Source organism: Macaca thibetana, chromosome Y (genome assembly GCF_024542745.1).
Source record: "Macaca thibetana thibetana isolate TM-01 chromosome Y, ASM2454274v1, whole genome shotgun sequence".
NCBI lineage: Eukaryota > Metazoa > Chordata > Mammalia > Primates > Cercopithecidae > Macaca > Macaca thibetana.
In genome coordinates this window covers 3,568,956-3,586,162 of record NC_065599.1, presented here as the reverse complement: position 1 = coordinate 3,586,162, position 17,207 = coordinate 3,568,956, and the positions used below count along the sequence as shown (strand labels likewise).

At 41.7% G+C, this 17,207-nt stretch overlaps 1 pseudogene; it reads left to right on the top strand.

The window, feature by feature from the left end:
- LOC126947179 (RNA-binding motif protein, Y chromosome, family 1 member B-like) overlaps positions 1-16,267 on the top strand; it is a 54,958-nt pseudogene extending 38,691 nt beyond the window's left edge.
- Positions 16,268-17,207: the final 940 nt, after the last annotated feature.

Here is a 17,207-nt window from a genome sequence, read left to right as displayed (position 1 = left end):
ACAGAAGTAGAGTAAATATAGAATTGTAAATCATACTGGGAGATTGTAGGTAAGTGTGAGCACAATAAATAAGAAACTGTTCAAAATGAATAACTAATGTCTTTGAATAACTAACATTACTTTTTAAAATGACACATTCTTTATATGCACTTGAAACACTGAAGCTTTTAAATAAGTGAAGTGGGTGCAAAGATGAAGTAAATTATGTATTGTAAAGAACAGATGTGCTACATTGTCTGACTGAATGTGTGATGGGTTAATTTTTTTGAGGTGTTATTTTTTAATACTGGAGGCTTTTCGAGGAATTTGAATAATAGAATTTGTGTTTATCCCTTCATGGAAGGCATGTGCTCAGCAAATTGTGAAGGACGTGATAATTTCAGGAAAAAATAAAAAGAAAAGAAAAATGTTTGTGTTCAGTGAAAACATGTAGAACTGAAATATAGTTGATGTAAAATGTTTGTAAAATGTGTTTAGGTTAAATGTGACAACTATTGATAGTATACTTTATTCTTTCAGTTTTTGTATGGAAAAGCAATAAAAGTAGAACAAGCCAACAAACCATCCTTTCAAAGTGGTGGTACGCGGAGAATACCACCTCCTTCAAGACACAGAAGCCCCTTGGGAAGTCTGAGATCTACAAGAAGTAGTGGAGGAACAAGAGGGCGGCATCACTCACGTGGAGGACACTTGGGTAATGTTTTAAAACATAAAGATGGAACCATAGGACTGAAAGACAGTGTTGGAAGATGTAGAAATTTCTCAATTTTATTTACTTCCTAGGAAAAGTAAATTCTTGTTAATAAGCAAAATCATTTGTAAATACTAAAGATGTATTATAAGAAAGATTGAACTAATATCTAAAATTTGTTTTAAAATCTTAATTACTTTGCTTGGGAATAATGTAAATTTCTAACTGAATTGAGTTTATGAATGCTGATTGTCTGTACTCAGCAGGTTTTCTGCAGAACTCATTCACATTCATAATACTTTAGAGTTTCTTACTTTGGGGCCCTGTAATTCATAGATACTGCTTTGTCAAAATACAGTGAAATCTTGAAAACCTTCCAAAAGGACATTAGAAACTCAATATTTTAGGATTGCTTTCACAACATTTATTTTTCTGTGTATACACGTAGACACATGGATGCAAATATTTTGATAGGGATAATTTGCATAGTGGCCTGCCATAAAGCATTTTCCACTTAAGGGATGTGGAACGTTAATTATGCAAAAGAGTCTGTGACTCAGGAAATATCTAAGTTTAAGTCTTTCTTGAACTTCAAAATCCTACTCTTGGCCGGGCGCGGTGGCTCACGCCTGTAATCTCAGCAGCGCTTTGGGAAGCCAAGGCAGGTGGATCACGAGGTCAGGATATCGTGACCATCCTGGCTAACCCAGTGAAACCCCGTCTCTTCTAAAAATACAAAAAATTAGCCAGGCGTGGCAGCGGGCACCTGTAGTCCCAGCTACTCGAGAGACTGAGGCAGTAGAATGGCATGAACCCAGGAGGCAGAGCTTGCAGTGAGCAGAGATCATGCCACTGCACTCCAGCCTGGGGAACAAAGCAAGACTCCGTCTCCAAAAAAAAAGAAAGAAAGAAAAAAGAAAAAATCCTATTCTGACACTTCTTTTAAATAAAACCTTTTGACTATTGCAGGCCTAATGAATATCCTGACAACAAAGGCAGAGGAAAGCAGATATTTCCTAATAGTACTTTAACTGATTCATGCTTTAGTGGTATCAGTAAAAATGTTGAAATAGGTCAACATACCTTCTATTATTTTATCATCACCGCAGGGACCTCTCGTGGTGCACCACGTGAGCGAGGGCCTCGGATGACGTAGGTGGAAGGAGGCACCACGTTATAACAGTATACGAGATAGACATGGCAGAAGTCTGAGAGTTACTCAAGGAGCCATGGTGATTTCTGTTCCAGTGGTGGTGAGCATGGTGGAAGAAGGGAACGGCGCACCACCCTCCTTGTGAAGCACATTGTAGCTCAAGTTACAGGGCTTCTATAAGTTGTGTTAGGGAAAGCCGATCTGAAGGAGGAGATGGAAGTAGATATTTAAAATAATAGTTCTTGCATATCAATTCTTGCTCACATATCGAAAATTAAAATCGTGTTTCAGCATTATTACCTGAGTACCACTATAAGAAATAGGTTTGTTTTTTATACCTTGTAAGGAGAGGTAGATACTGATTTCTTCCATGAATTTTTTGAGGTATTCTGAATAAAAGGAATTTTTTCAAAGTAATTTTATAATTTTGAATGCTATTTGAAAACTGTCTGTTTAGATGTAATATCTGTAACTCAGTATTTTTTTTTTTTTTTTTTTTTTTTTTTTTTGAGGCAGAGTCTGGCTCTGTTGCCCAGGCTGGGATGCAGTGGGGTGATCTTGGCTGACTTCAAGCTCCACCTCCTGGGTTCATGCCTTTCTCTTGCCTCATCTTCCCAAGTAGCTGGGACTACAGGTGCCCGCCACCACACCTGGCTAATCTTTTTGTATTTTTAGTAGAGATGGGGTTTCACCGTGTTAGCCAGGATGGTCTCCATCTCCTGACCTTGTGATCCTCCTGCCTCGGCCTCCCTGTAGTGGGACAGGCCGCAGGCATAACCTCTGAGATACCAAGTTGTAGAAGGAAGGGCTTTATTCAGCTGGGAGCATCGGCAAGCGACCGTCTCAAAATCCAAGCTCCCCGAGTGCACAATTTCTGTCCCTTTTAAGGGCTCACAACACCAAAGATTTCCCAGGAGAGGGTCGTGATTGATTTGAGCAAGCAAGGGGTACGTGACAGGCGTTGCATGCACCGGTGGTCAGAGAGAAACATAACAGGGCTGGGAGTTTCACTGCGTTCTTTTACATAATGTCAGGAACATCAGTCATAAGTTGATTTTTAACTATTAGGATTAGGCCGGGCAAACCCGGCCAGGCTGTCTGTCTTTAGTTTTGCTTCATTGTTTCTATTATTAATTTTTTAAAGAACAAGTGCTGAGGATACAACATTGTGAGAGGGTCTTTTTCTTTCCTCAATTCCCGCCTTTGAGACTTTCACTCATTTTATTAGTGGGAGCTCTCACTCTCATTATTTATGTTTTCCTGTGTAATAGATTGATAGTGATTTATATAGTATGCTTGTGCTGAAGCATTTTGGTGAACTAAAGTAGCGACGAAGCTTTTTATCATTTGGAGAAGTATAGGTATCAGACACGGGAGCAGTAAGCAGATTCCTGTTATTATTATTATTCCTATTATAAGAGTTTTAAATCATCCTATTGCTGGAAACCAATTTCCAAACATGGCTTCCAGATTAAATCCATGCCACATTTGCATGGGTACATATGCCAGTTGTGTAACTGTATCTTCGGCTACCTGCCCCGATCATCTATGTGTAGACAACCTGCCCCTGATCATCTATGTGTAGACAACCTGCCCGTGATCATCTGTGTGTAGACAACAATTAGTAAGGTTGAATTTTCCACAAACTCCTCCTTCAGCTGCTAGCAAGTAGTCAAGCACTAGTCTATTTTGATAGATAGCATTTCTCATTAGAGTTTCTTACTGGGCAAGAATAGTCAAGGTTTGACCGGTTTTATTATTAATAATTTCTAAAACAGCTTGTAACCGTATGATTCAGTTGAGCATGTAGATGGGGGTCTGATATCCCCATGAGTCATCTTGAGCCCACGTGGCGGGGCCGTAGTATTGTATGATTCTTTCTGGGGGCCATTCATCATCTTTCCAGTTACTTATGGCTCTGCTCCGTTTTTTGTGGGAAGCATAAACTGGGAAGCCCAGGAGTTCACCTGTTTTTATGGGCAGTAAGAAGAAAGATGGCTTAATGCTACCAATTACACAGCTACCTGTCCACTGATCAGGCAGCTTAGCATAAGCTCTGTGTCCCCTTATCCAGTATAACCGCCGTCCAGTCTTGGTGGAATTCTGGGTGGGCCCAAACAGTCTGCAACTTTGGAAGTTTACTGAATGGATTTCTTTCTGTGTAGTTGGAACTCCACCGTGTAACTGTCTTTGTGGTACCATTATATAGCTTTTGCCCAAGACAAGTCAGCCGCCCTACAGGATGAGTGAATCCCTTTCCTTCTCTAGCTATGCAATACTGTCTAATAATTGAGGTTTTTAGAACCCAAAAATTGTTAGGGTGGTTCTTTTTGGCTGGGAACTCATCAGGAACTGGGTCTGTAGGAACTAATTCTCGGGCTTCCCATGGCCAGTGATCTCCTGTTACGGTTCCTCCACAAACATAACATGAAGTGACATTTAGAGACTGGGCTACATGCTCAGCTACTTGCAAAAACAAATTTTTAGTTTTTCCTGGAATCTCAGGTACTGGCACATTTAGTTCATCATAGAAAGTCTGAAATACTGGTTCTGGGGAGCATCTTTGAATATCTCCTTTTATTAGGAGGCTTACGCTAGGATCTACTCCTTTCCCATCAATGCCTCATGTTGCATATTTTCCCTGATTCTATTCTGGGTCTGAGGGGTTTGTGATGATCAATTCTAAAGGATTGCAGCCCCCACTCATACAGGAGGGGCTGGCTTTTCCTTTTTGGAGGAGCCAAACAGGACCTTTCCCATCTTCTTTCCAGGTAGCCCAAATGACACAAGACCAGTACTGACACATGTCATGTGAATATGATTCTTGACAGATATACTTATTTTCTGCTGTGTAACTTTTTCCCCAATCTAGAGAATGGCATCCTATCCCGTGCAGCTTACTATTAATAGTGGCACAGGCATCAAATTTTAAGGTTACATTTTTGAGGACCCCCCTTTCTTCTGTTTTAACTATTATTTTACTTGTGTCTTTTAGGAAAGGACCAGTCCTTAGTCTTATTTCAAAGACTGTGATCATGGGAGGTTGAGAGGGGTCCATGTTATAAGGAAAATAAGTCCCACGACAATTTTCCTCATGCTTCGGCCATGCGTAGACCAGTCAGCTTCCGGGAGTGACTGGAGCAGGGCTTGTCGTTTTCCTCAGGGTCACTTTGCAGTGATTGTCCAGGCTTGGTTTGACCTCCCAGGTCTCAGCTGCTGCAGGCTTCACACGACTATGGTGACTCCAGGCTGGGATTCCTTCCACCTTTACAGCTGTGGGAGTGGTCGGGACAACAGTCTGGGGTCCCTTCCACTGTGGCCGCAATGGAGTCACGTTCCAGTCCTTGATCCACACATGGTCACCTGGAGAAAAAGGGTGAACTGCGGAGAATAAGCTGACTGGGCACCTCTGATTTACCCAAGCTGAGATAGTCTGGGCAATTTTCCCCAAAGCCGGTAGCTGCCGCTGTAATTCAATCTCACCTAACTCTTGGGGAGTACGCGGAAGTCCTCGCAGTATAGGAGGAGGCCTGTGATACAGAATTTCATAAGGGGAGTATCCTGTTTTCTTAGAGGGGTACACCTAATTTTAAACAATACTGTAGAAAGGGCTTGTATCCGTTTTAATCCTGTCTCCTGACATACTTTCCCTAGACTATTTTTGATAGTTTGATTCATTTGCTCCACCTTTCCGGAACTCTGAGGTCGATAAGCAGCATGTAACTTCCAAGTGATTCCTAATATCTTTGCCGTCTTCTGTGCCAAGTCAGCCACAAATGCTGGCCCACTATCTGAGCCAATTCATAGGGGCAGTCCAAACCTAGGGATGAGATCTCGAAGAAGCACACAGGTTACTTCATGAGCTTTTTCGGTTCATGTTGGATAAGCCTCCACCCACCCAGAGTAAGTACACACTAGAACCAGTAAATACTTGTTACCTCTGCATTTAGGCATCTCTGTGAAGTCTACCTGAAGATCTTCAAAAGGAGCTGCTCCATAGGCTTGTATGCCGGGAGGCACAGAGGGGCCTTGTTTTGCACTGTGTTGTCGACAGGTAACGCATCGCTGAGCTACTGTTTTAACAAGAGCTGGCAAGTGTGAGATGTAGAAATACCGGCCTAACAGCTTTTTGAGTGATTCTTGGCCTAGATGGGTAGTTTCATGTACAGCCAGCACGACTGCAGCTCCTAACGGCTGTGGCACAGCTATTCTTCCATCTGGCAACTTTATCCATCCTTCCTTTATTGTTTGTCCTCCCTCTGTTTGAAGAAAGTCTTTTTCCTCTTTAGAATAAGTTGGCACCAGGTCAAGCATTTGAGGGAGTAGTGGGGCTGTGACTGACGCCCGGTAAGGAGTAGATGCTGCTTTTTGTGCCTCTCTGTCTGCTCGGGAGTTTCCTTGGCTCACCGAGGTGGAAACCCGCTGGTGTCCCCTGCAATGCGTGACTGCCACCCTTTGTGGTTTCCACACTGCTTCTAATAATTGTAGAATTTCTTGTTGATATTTTATGTCTTTTCCCCCAGAATTTAACAGGCTTTTTTGTTTATATAATGCTCCATGTACTTGAAGGGTTAGAAAGGCATATCGAGAATCAGTATAGATATTTACAGTCTTACCTTCACTGAGTTCCAGAGCCCGAGTAAGACCAATGAGTTCTGCTTTTTGGGCCGAAGTGCCCTGAGGCAATGGCTTAGCTTCAACAACGTCATCCAAAGTTAGTACTGCATATCCTGCACACCTTTCTCCTTGCGAGTCGATGAAGCTGCTCCCGTCCACATATAATTCCCAGTCTACCGATGCCCACGGCTGGTCTCGAAGATCTGGTTGGCTAGAATAGACAGAGTCCAACACCTCTACACAGTTATGTTCAATAGGGCTGTCAGATACCGGGAGCAAGGTGGCAGGATTTAAAGTGTTACAGACTTCAGTGGTTATGTGGGAGTTTTCACGTAACAAGCCTTGGTACTTAGTTAATCTGGCATTTGTTAGCCAATGGTGTCCTCTGGTATTCATTAAGGTTGCCACCGCATGGGGGGCTTTTATATTTAAGTTCTGTCCAAGGGTTAGTTTATCCGCTTCTTGTGCTAACAGGGCCGTTGCTGCCAAGGCTCTTAGACATGGAGACCAGCCTTTAGAAACCCCATCTAATTGTTTTGAGAGGTAGGCCACTGGTCTTGGCCAGGGCCCCACAGTTTGAGTTAAAACTCCCACTGCCATTTTTTCTCTTTCTGACACATAGAGCGTGAAAAGTTTTGTCAAATCTGGTAATCCTAAAGCTGGGGCCAACATAAGTTTTTCTTTTAACTTATGAAAGGCTTGCTGTTGTAGAGTCCCCCATTCAAAGGGCTCTCTGTCGCCCCCCTTTGTAACTCCATACAGTGGTTTAGCTAGCACTGCAAAGTTTGGGATCCATAATCTGTAAAATCCCACAGCCCCTAAAAATTCTCTTACTTGCCTCCTGGTTTTAGGTTCTGGTAGGCTGCAGATGACCCGCTTTCTTTCTGACCCTAGGCTGCACTCCCCTTTTTGAATAGTGAATCCCAGGTAGCATACCTGTTGTCTGCAGATACGAGCTTTCTTCCTGGACACCTTATACCTACAGTCCTCCAGGTGCCGAAGCAGGGCATCCATTGCTTTTGCACACCCGACTGCCATGGAGTGTCCTAGCAGAAGGTTGTCTACGTACTGGAGCAGGGTGCAGCCTAGGTCTTCAGCAGGAAACTTCTGGAGATCCCGAGCCGACGCTTCCCCGAAGATGGTGCGGGAATTTCTGAACCCCTGGGGAAGCCGAGTGCAAGTGTACTGAGTGGTGACACCTGACCCTGGATCTCCCCACTGCAAGGCAAACAGCTTTTGGCTCTCAGGAGCTAGCCTGATGCTAAAGAAGGCATCTTTCAAGTCCAGGCAAGTAAACCAGCCGTCCTCAGCTGGCAGCAATCCTAACAGTGTGTATGGGTTAGGAACTGCTGGGTGCAGAGTCACTGTAACTTGGTTTACCAAGCGTAAGTCCTATACAGGTCGATAGTCTTTGGTCCTTGGTTTAGGGACAGGTAGGAGGGGGGTGTTCCATGGAGACTGGCAAGGAACTATAATCCCGAAGCCTTTTAAGTGTTTAAGATGAGCCTGTATTCCTTTAAGGGCTTCCCTGGGAACCGGATACTGCTTTTGTCTGAGTGGCTGGGCCCCAGGCTTAACTTCTGTGAGTATGTTTGGGGCTGGATTGATTGCCAGCCCCAGAGGATTGTCCTCCGCCCATACTCGGGGCCATCACTCAGCTAGAGCTGGTGTTATTTCCTGGCCTGACTGGGTTAGGAAAAGTCTCCACTCTTCTTTGCGGGGTACTGTAAGGGCCATCATGACTGCCGTTTCTGGTAACTCCAGCTGTGAAGAGCCCTGTTTTGTAAAGGAAATATTGGCTCTCATCTTGCTAAGCAAGTCTCTTCCCAACAAAGGCAATGGGCAGTCAGGCATATACAGAAATTGGTGAGTCACTTTATGCCCTCCTACCGAGCAGGTCTATGGTAGTAGAAAGCCTGCTTGGCGGACACTCATGTTGCTCCAATTATATCAATGGTCTTTTTAGATAACTGGGGTGGTTACTGCTGAGTGTTCAGCTCCGGCATAGACCAAAAACTTAATGTCCTTGCCCCCTATTGTTATCCTGACCATGGGCTCCTTGCGGGACATTTGAGCCTGGTCCCCTTCAGTCTAGCAGCCCTTCAGCTAGATTGAACAGAATTCCTTCATCTTTGTTTGAGGTCTTTTGCTCTGCATCAGTCTGTTTTTCTCTTGGTTAGGGACATTTGTTTTCCCAGTGTCCTGTTTCTTTACGATAGGCACACTGGTCACATTGCAGACGTGAGTGATTGGACTGGGCATTCCTTCTGGAACCCCCCTTTTCTGGCCCTTTCTGGGGGATCCCTTTAATTGCCACAGCCAGCAAATCAGCGTTTCGCCTGGCCTGGCGGCTTGTTGCATCTCTATTTACAAATACTTGATTAGCTATTTCCAGTAGCTGCGAGGTATTCATTCCTGCAAGCCCAGCCTGTTTTTGCAATTTTCTCTGGATATCTTCCACTCTAACTAAAGCCATATTAATCATACGCTTGTTTTCAGGACTATTCGGATCCAAAGGAGTGTACATACATACGGTAAGCTTTACAGAGTCTGTCATAGAACTGGGCTGGACTTTCCTCCTTTCCTTGGATGACTTCAGAAACTTTATTTACGTTAGTAACCTTTTGAGCCCCTTTTCTTAACCCTGCAGTTAATGCCTCCTGGTATCGTTTTAGCCTCTCCATATCTGGTCCTTCATTTGGGTCCCATTGAGGGTCCATTCCTGGCAGCTGAATTCTTACATATTCCTGAGGATTTTGATAATCAACTGGGATGTGCTCCTCTAGTCATTTAGCTGCTGCCTGCAGCACCCTTCGTCTTTCACCTGTGTTAAAGAGGTACATGAGTAGCGGGTGGCAATCAGCCCAAGTAGGATTATGAGTCTGGATAATTGTTTGGAGCAAGTCAATTAGAGCTTGAGGCTTTTCAGTGTAAGATGGAGTGTTATTTTTCCAGTTGAGGAGGTCAGCAGAGGTGAAAGGGTGATACACAAAGGCATGCCTTTCCACTATGTGTCCGTCCTCACCTACCCAGTATATCGCTGCTCTCTTAGGGGCATTTGGATTCCAGTCTTGGGCCGTAAGCAGGCTGCCAAGGGAGGAGTTTTTCCTGCAGCTTCACTTTCTTTTTTGTCTACTCTGGATGGTCTAGGGGGCTTCAGGTTCAGGAGAAGGGGGCCTCCCCGCTTGATAAGCGGGGGTGGGGGGCACAGTTGGTGCCATCTCTTGCCATGAGTCCTCGAGCTCTGGGTCAGACAGAACTTTAGGAACCGGCTTCCCTTGTCCGGTGGAGCGAGAACCTTCCTTAACCAACTGTCCCTTTGCTACTGGTACTGCTGCTGCCTGCCCCCTTAACAACTGCGGGGGATCTAAAACTAGCTGTAACCAGGAATCTATATATGGAAATTGAATTGGGTGTCCAGGCTTGCCTGTTACTTTGTGCCATACTTTTGAAACTAAAGACCTGTCTAAGCTTCCTTCTGATGGCCAGCCTACACCTAATGCTGGCCAGTCTATTTCACACAAAGTTCTAAGTTTTCCTGAAGTCATAGTGACTCCATAGTCTCCACTGAATCTTCTCTTGAAAGTTTTTAGCATAGTTCCCAATGGGGTGGGCTTGCTTTGTGCCTGACCCATGTTCTCCAGGACAAAATACCACACTCTCACCAGAAACACTCACCACAAAACAAAGAACGGGTAAAAAGGGCACACACACACTTTTATCGTTTATACCAAACCAAAATCAGAACACCACAAAATTCAAAATCCGAGCACCAAGAGATTTAAGCCAAGTCAAAACCAAATCCAAAGTATCCAGCAATTCAAGTCAAGACAAAACCAGAACAAAAGTGCCAATCCAAGCACACCGTGGGTGATCAGGCCACGCTTCCACTCAGATGGAGTGGGGCAAGTTCCAAAGACTAGTCTTACCAAGTTTCAGATGTCCGGACTCCAAGTGCCAGTTCCTTCCCAGTGTTCAGCCACTGCGTTAATCCTCCTTGGGGGCCTGCCATGCACTGCTCTGGTGAGGCGTTCCACTGGGGCAATTGCCTACCCGGGAGCGCTCTTTGGATGGTGTCACTCAGGCTGGCCGGAGTCCCCCACAGGGATGCTCCATAGGGCAGGCCTAAGCCGCCTAAGGGACTGCCTTGGCCATCGGTCAGTTATCTCGCTTCCTGGTCAGGGAGCCAAGAAATGTAGCAGGACGGGCGGCAGGCAAGACCTCTCAGACATCAAGTTGTAGAAGGAAGGGCTTTATTCAGCTGGGAGCATCGGCAAGCGACCGTCTCAAAATCCAAGCTCCCTGAGTGCACAATTTCTGTCCCTTTTAAGAGCTCACAACACTAAAGATTTCCCAGGAGAGGGTCGTGATTGATTTGAGCAAGCAAGGGGTACGTGACAGGCGTTGCATGCACCGGTGGTCAGAGAGAAACAAAACAGGGCTGGGAGTTTCACTGCGTTCTTTTACATAATGTCAGGAACATCAGTCATAAGTTGATTTTTAACTATTAGGTTTAGGCCGGGCAAACCCGGCCAGGCTGTCTGTCTTTAGTTTTGCTTCATTGTTTTTATTATTAATTTTTTAAAGAACAGGTGCTGAGGATAAAACATTGTGAGAGGGTCTTTTTCTTTCCTCATCCCAAAGTGCTGGGATGACAGGTGTGAGCCACCACGCCCGGCCGTAACTCAGTATTTTAGGATTGATTTAACTATATTTGTTTTTCTGTGTATACATGTGCAAGCATCTATGCAAATCTATTTTATTTTTCATTTCATATGGAGAATTTGCAGATTGGCCTGTCATATAGCATCTGCCATTTAAGGAATGTAGAACTCTAATTTCTTCAGAGAGTCTGTGACTCAGGAAAAGTCTAAAAATCACTGCACTGCTTCACAAATAAGTATGTAACTTTCTTTGCTGGAGGATGAGTCACTGTAAATGGTGTTTGTGATTGATTTACTCGATAGGAATGAGGGGTCAAATTTTACTTAAGAAAACCAAAGCAAACCATGCATTAAAATATACCTGTTAGGTAAATTGTATTATCTCTTAACATTTCATTTGGAGTTTGAACAACTAGATGTGTGATTCATTAGAGATGTTTGCTCAAGTTGAAATTGCAGCGTATGATCCATTCTAAGAGACAGAGCTTTGTGTCTTTTTTGATACAATTGATCTTGCTCTGCCATGTATGAGAATATCCCTGTTATTACATGTGACACCACCAGGGAATTGGAATCTATCTATCTATCCATCTATCTATCTATCTATCGCTTGATCGACTGTAATATTTTTCATTATTTAATGTGCAGTTCTTAAAGGTTACTATAATTGAGCATAGCCCAAGCTGAAAATTGCTATTAAATAAGGGAAATTTAAGAATTCTAAATTATGTTAACAAGTTTTAGAGACCATGTATTTTTCTAAGGTGTCACTTTTTGATTCTGTAATTATTTGAGTTCCTTTGAGTGGAATTTAATTTTACGATATGTTTTGATGAAGCTTTCTTCATGCCCGAATGATATGAGTAGCCATTTACCACTGATATCCTAATATGTTTTTCTTGATCTAGATTATGTTTAGAAATTTGACTTGTAGATTTCTGCTCTCCCTTCACTCTCCACGTATCCCACATCTCTCTCTCACACCAATGTATAATGATTTCTGATTATTTTTGTGGATTTTCTAAATGGACTTTTATTGCTTGAATTAAAGTAATTTCATATAGAAACACTAAAGTTTATTAGTTTAGAGAATTGTGCAATTTTACGATTACAATGTGCAGGAAATATTTATACACATCTAAAATTTAGCCATTTAAGAAACAGTGATGTTTCTCAACTAAAAAGATTTTGTATGAAACACAGGTGATGGCGGATACACTCTTAATCTCCACATGAGTTCTTCTAGGGGAACGTTTGGAGTTAAAAGAGGTCCATATTCAAGAATTGGAAGTCCTCCTCCTAAAAAATCTGCTTCTTCAACTGTGGCAAGAAGCAATGATGGGATGGGAGGCCAAGGTAAATGCTACCTGAGAGCCAGACCGTAGTTTTTGTATGACTGAAAATGAACTATTTACCTGAATGCTTAACTTTAAGATTGAGGAACATATTAGAATTGACACATACATGGGCCTATTTATTGATTGATAGCTTTTATTTTAGTTTGAATCTCACTAGGCGAATTTCAGATTTATGGTGAAGAAATATTTGACCTTCTAACTGCGGATCAAAGAAATGATTACAAAGAGGCAAACGCTCCATTTAATGCTTTGTTTGCTAGAAAATTCCTTTTAATTGTTCTTAAAGTTCCTGGCAGTATTCTTTGATGGGAGGCTTCTTAATCTAAGGGATCCTTCCATATCCTACGTCCCTTTGTATTTGACCCTGGTGTTTCAACCTAAAAATTGCATGTTCAGTTTTTTTTGTCAGGTTGGAGTCTTGCTTTCACCAGGCCAGACTGCAATGGTGAGATGATGGCTTACTACAGCCTTATATTCCTGAGCTCATGCAATCCTCCTGTTTCAGCCTCCTGAGTTTCTGTGGCTCATGGCATATACCACCACACATATCCAATTTTTCTTTCCCTATTTTTGTAGAGACAGGATCTCAGTACATTGTCATAGCTGACACTAAAGCCCTGGGCTCAAGCAGTGCACCTGCCTCAGCCTTCCAGAGTGGCTCGAAGCATGAGCCACTCTGCCTGTCCATACAGTTTCTGTGACCTTGGTAATGCTTGTGTGCAAGGCATTCTTACTGGTTCTTTGAGGATACTACAAGAGCATTTAGCAGAAAAGCAGTCACTGGGCTTTAATACTATTTAACAGGGTAAGTAGGCATTGAAATGGAGACATGAAGGAGTCCAACATTTTTCATAGAAATGCAGAGTTGTGAAATTCAGGGGCTCTATATCTACCATTAAGATTGTACAGGGATGTGTACGCCTTCACACAAGTTCCTTAGTGCAGGATTTGAAATTATTTGAGGAGAGAATTTAGAGCTAAGCAATAAGAGGTGAGCAGTAGGATTGAACAGAAGTAATAATCTTGAGAAGGAGGAGAAGAGTAAGATTTCAGACTGAACAGAAGAAAGCAAGGCAAAAAAGTGACAGTTCTCAGCAAAGAAGCTTAAGCAGAACAAATTAAAATTCTTACTAAGGCGTGCATCATATTGTGGAGGAAATGGAAACCTTCCATTTTCAATTTTCCATTTCGTATTAGAGGATTGGTGAAGTTAAATAGTAATTGAGTTCACAGTACATAAGCTAGCAGATTTCCACTAAAAGATTAGCCAGTGAACACATCATAGGTGAGAGACTGACCTGTAAGAAATAGCATGTGAAGAGTATATTACAGGAAAACCTGTTCTGTTTTGAATGAGGCACAATGATGTAGTGACTTTTTTACCGGTAGTTCTTATTCCATGTAAAATAAATCTTAGCCATCATTAGAAAAGCTGGAGTAGCATATTTTAATTTGTCCTCATTTAAGATAGAGCCAACCACTTAGAGATAAAGGAGAACTTTTATGTATAAATTTCGCTTTCAGTAGTTCATGAGTTGCAGTACTTGTGTGTGTGAGACAGATTGAACAAGTTGGGTAAATTTAGTTTCTGTAGCTGAGATAAGATGACACATGTAAACTTTAAAATCAGCTTAAATATTGATGGCTTTACACATTTTCCCTGTGTCATTAATAGTCATCAGTAATTCATATGGAAAGGAAAATAATAACTAGCTAGTTGTTAACAGTTAAGAATGAACTGTTACCCTGAGAATTAATGTTTAGCTTAAGCTGTGTTTAAGAAGAACTGGGCTTGCAGGAGCCAAGAGATTATACAAAGCTTTAAGCTATAATGAGGGTGTCATGAATGTCTGGTAACTCGGAAAGAGAGAGTCAGGGGAGAAATAATTTTTAAAGTCGTTTTAGAGAAGAAACGATAGTATTTGAAATTCTCTGTACTTTACATAATACGTAATCATGTTAAATTAAAGGTCCCATGTCACGTGGAAGAGAGAGCTACGCAGGTCCTTTACGCAGAGAGCCATTCTCCTCCTGGAGAAACGACAGTATGTCACCAAGAGATGATGCTTATGCAACTAAGGATAGGTAAAGGAAAATTGAAAAAATAGTTGATTTTTGTTGTGGTGATGAAATTCACATAACAAAATTAAACATTTGGGGTTTAACAAATAAGTGACATTTAATACATTCTGTGTTGTGCAACAACCACCTCTATTTAGTGAAAAGCATTTTCATCACTCCAGACTACAACTACACTACCGGTTAAGCAGTCCCTTTCACTTTCTTCCTTTGCGCAGCCTCCAGGAAACACCAATCTGTGTTCTGTTTGTGAACTTACCTGTTCTGGGCATTTCCTTGTATTGGGCTCAAACACTACACGGCTTTTTCTGTCTGTCTCTTTTCTTTCTGCTGGATGCCCTGAAGGTTTATTAACATCGTAGCACTTCACTCCTTACACAAGCCGTTAACCCATTATTTTGTTTGGGTTGTTTCCACTGCAGTATCTCTAGGCACAAATATTAGTTTGAGTACACTTACTCAATTCTGGATATATATGTGTGGAGTTACTTGATCATATGATAATTATGTTTGTTTTCTTGAGGACCCACCACATGTGTCCATAGTAGCTGCATAATTTTCCATTCCAACAAGCACTGTTTCATGGTTCCAGTTTACCTACGTCTTCTCAAAGACTCTATATTTCTAGCTTGTTACAGTTTATAGACATTCCAGTATGTGGGAAGCATGGTATCACATTTTGGCTTAGAAATGCATTTTCTGAATCCCTAATTATGAGTATCAGTTCCACGTGCTTTTTGGGTATTTGCATATATTACATTTGGAGAAATGTCTGTTTAGATGTCTGGCCCTTTATTTATTTATTTATTTTAGTTGTAAACAGGTTATGTTTTGGATACTAGAAGTTGATCATTTGAAATTTGTTTCTTTGACTTATGCAAGCAGAAATCATCCAAGTTTTCGAGACACCAGGTGTTATGCTCCACCACGTAAAGACTATGCATGGTGTGATTATCGTCGTTCTCGCCGTGATGAACATTCCTCTAGAGGATACAGGTACTATATAACATTTTCTGGTTTTGTTCAATATATATCTTAAACTGTTCATTCTGACGCTAACAAAGTATTGTGTGTGTGTGTGTGTGTGTGTGTTTTGTAGTGAACATGATGGCCGTGGTAGAGATGATTCAGAACCAAGTGGATGTTCTTACAGAGAGGCATATCAGAGTTATTGTAACAGTCCAGGTATGTTTTGTAAATTATAGGATTATATTTAGTAGACCAGATCATTGTTGTAACAAAATTTTATGGAAAATTACAAAGGAAAAACATAACATGTTTAAATATTGGGAAATGTTAACACTATAAAGCCTATGGATCTATATGAAGGTTAGAACTTCAATTCATTTACAGAAAATGTGACTCAACCTTTATTTTAGAATAAAGTTTCTTAAGCTTCCAAATACTACTCTGACACTTCTTTCAAATGAAACATTTTGGCTATTGCAGTCACAATTAATATCCTGTCAACAGAGGCAGAGGAATGCAGATGTTTCCAAATAGAACTTTAACTGGTTTCTGGTTTAGTGATACCAGTAAAAATGTTTAAATGTAGTTTAACATAAATGCTATTATTTTATCAACCCTGCAGGGACCTCTCGTGGTGCACCACCTGCACCAGCTCCTCGTATGACTTTTGGTGGAAGCAGTCGCCATGATTATAACAATACACGAGATAGGTATGACAGAAGTCGGGAGAGTTACTCAAGGAGCCGTGGTGATTTCTATTCCAGTGGTCGTGAGCACAGTGGCAGAAAAGAACGAACATATCAACCTTCAGTGGATAGGGTGCGCCGTGATCCTCATGAAGAATATGGGAGCTCAAGTTACAGGGCTTCTAGAAAAGATGTTGGGGGAAGACGATCTGAAAAAGGAGACTGAAGCAGATATTTAAAATAATAGCTCTTGCATACCAAACCTTCCTTGGTTATCGAAAATTAAAATGTTGTTTCTGCATTATTACCTGAGTACCATTACTAGAAACAGGTTAGTTTTGTGGGGAGAGGTAGATATTAACTTCCTCCATGAATTTTTTGAGCTGAAAAGGAATTTTTTTTCAAAATAATTTCATTATTTTTAATACTGTTTGAAAGCTATCTATTTAGGTGTAATGTGTGTAGTAAAATTTTCAGAATAAACCTATACATGGAATGCAGAATGCCTGATTTTATTGCTACACGTGCTGAAAAGCAAATTCAATAGGAGAGTAAATTGTGTTGTTTGTAAAAAAATGCCTTTGTTGGTTTGCACATAAATACGTACAGAAGTAGGCACATGTGAAGTCTCCCTTGGAAGCTGCATAAGTTTCCTAATTAGGCTGTGTTTCTTTTTTAAAAACTTACCAGCTTCAGCTGGGCAAGGTGGTTCACACCTGTAATCTCTTCTCTTTGGGGGACCTAGTAGACGAATCACAAATTCAAGTTTCAGAAGCCTTCAGAAACTGTCTGCCTCACGCTGAAATGTTTATCCTTTGGAGGAATAGTAAAGGTCAAAAAATAATACTTAGATATTGTTGAAACTAGAGTTTAAAACATCCATTCTTCTTGAAGCATTCTGTGACTGAAGCGGGACAGTGGTAATGAAAACATACTTTCCACCGAAATCAAAACTGAACCGGCTAAGTTTCTAGGTACATAGCGTAATGA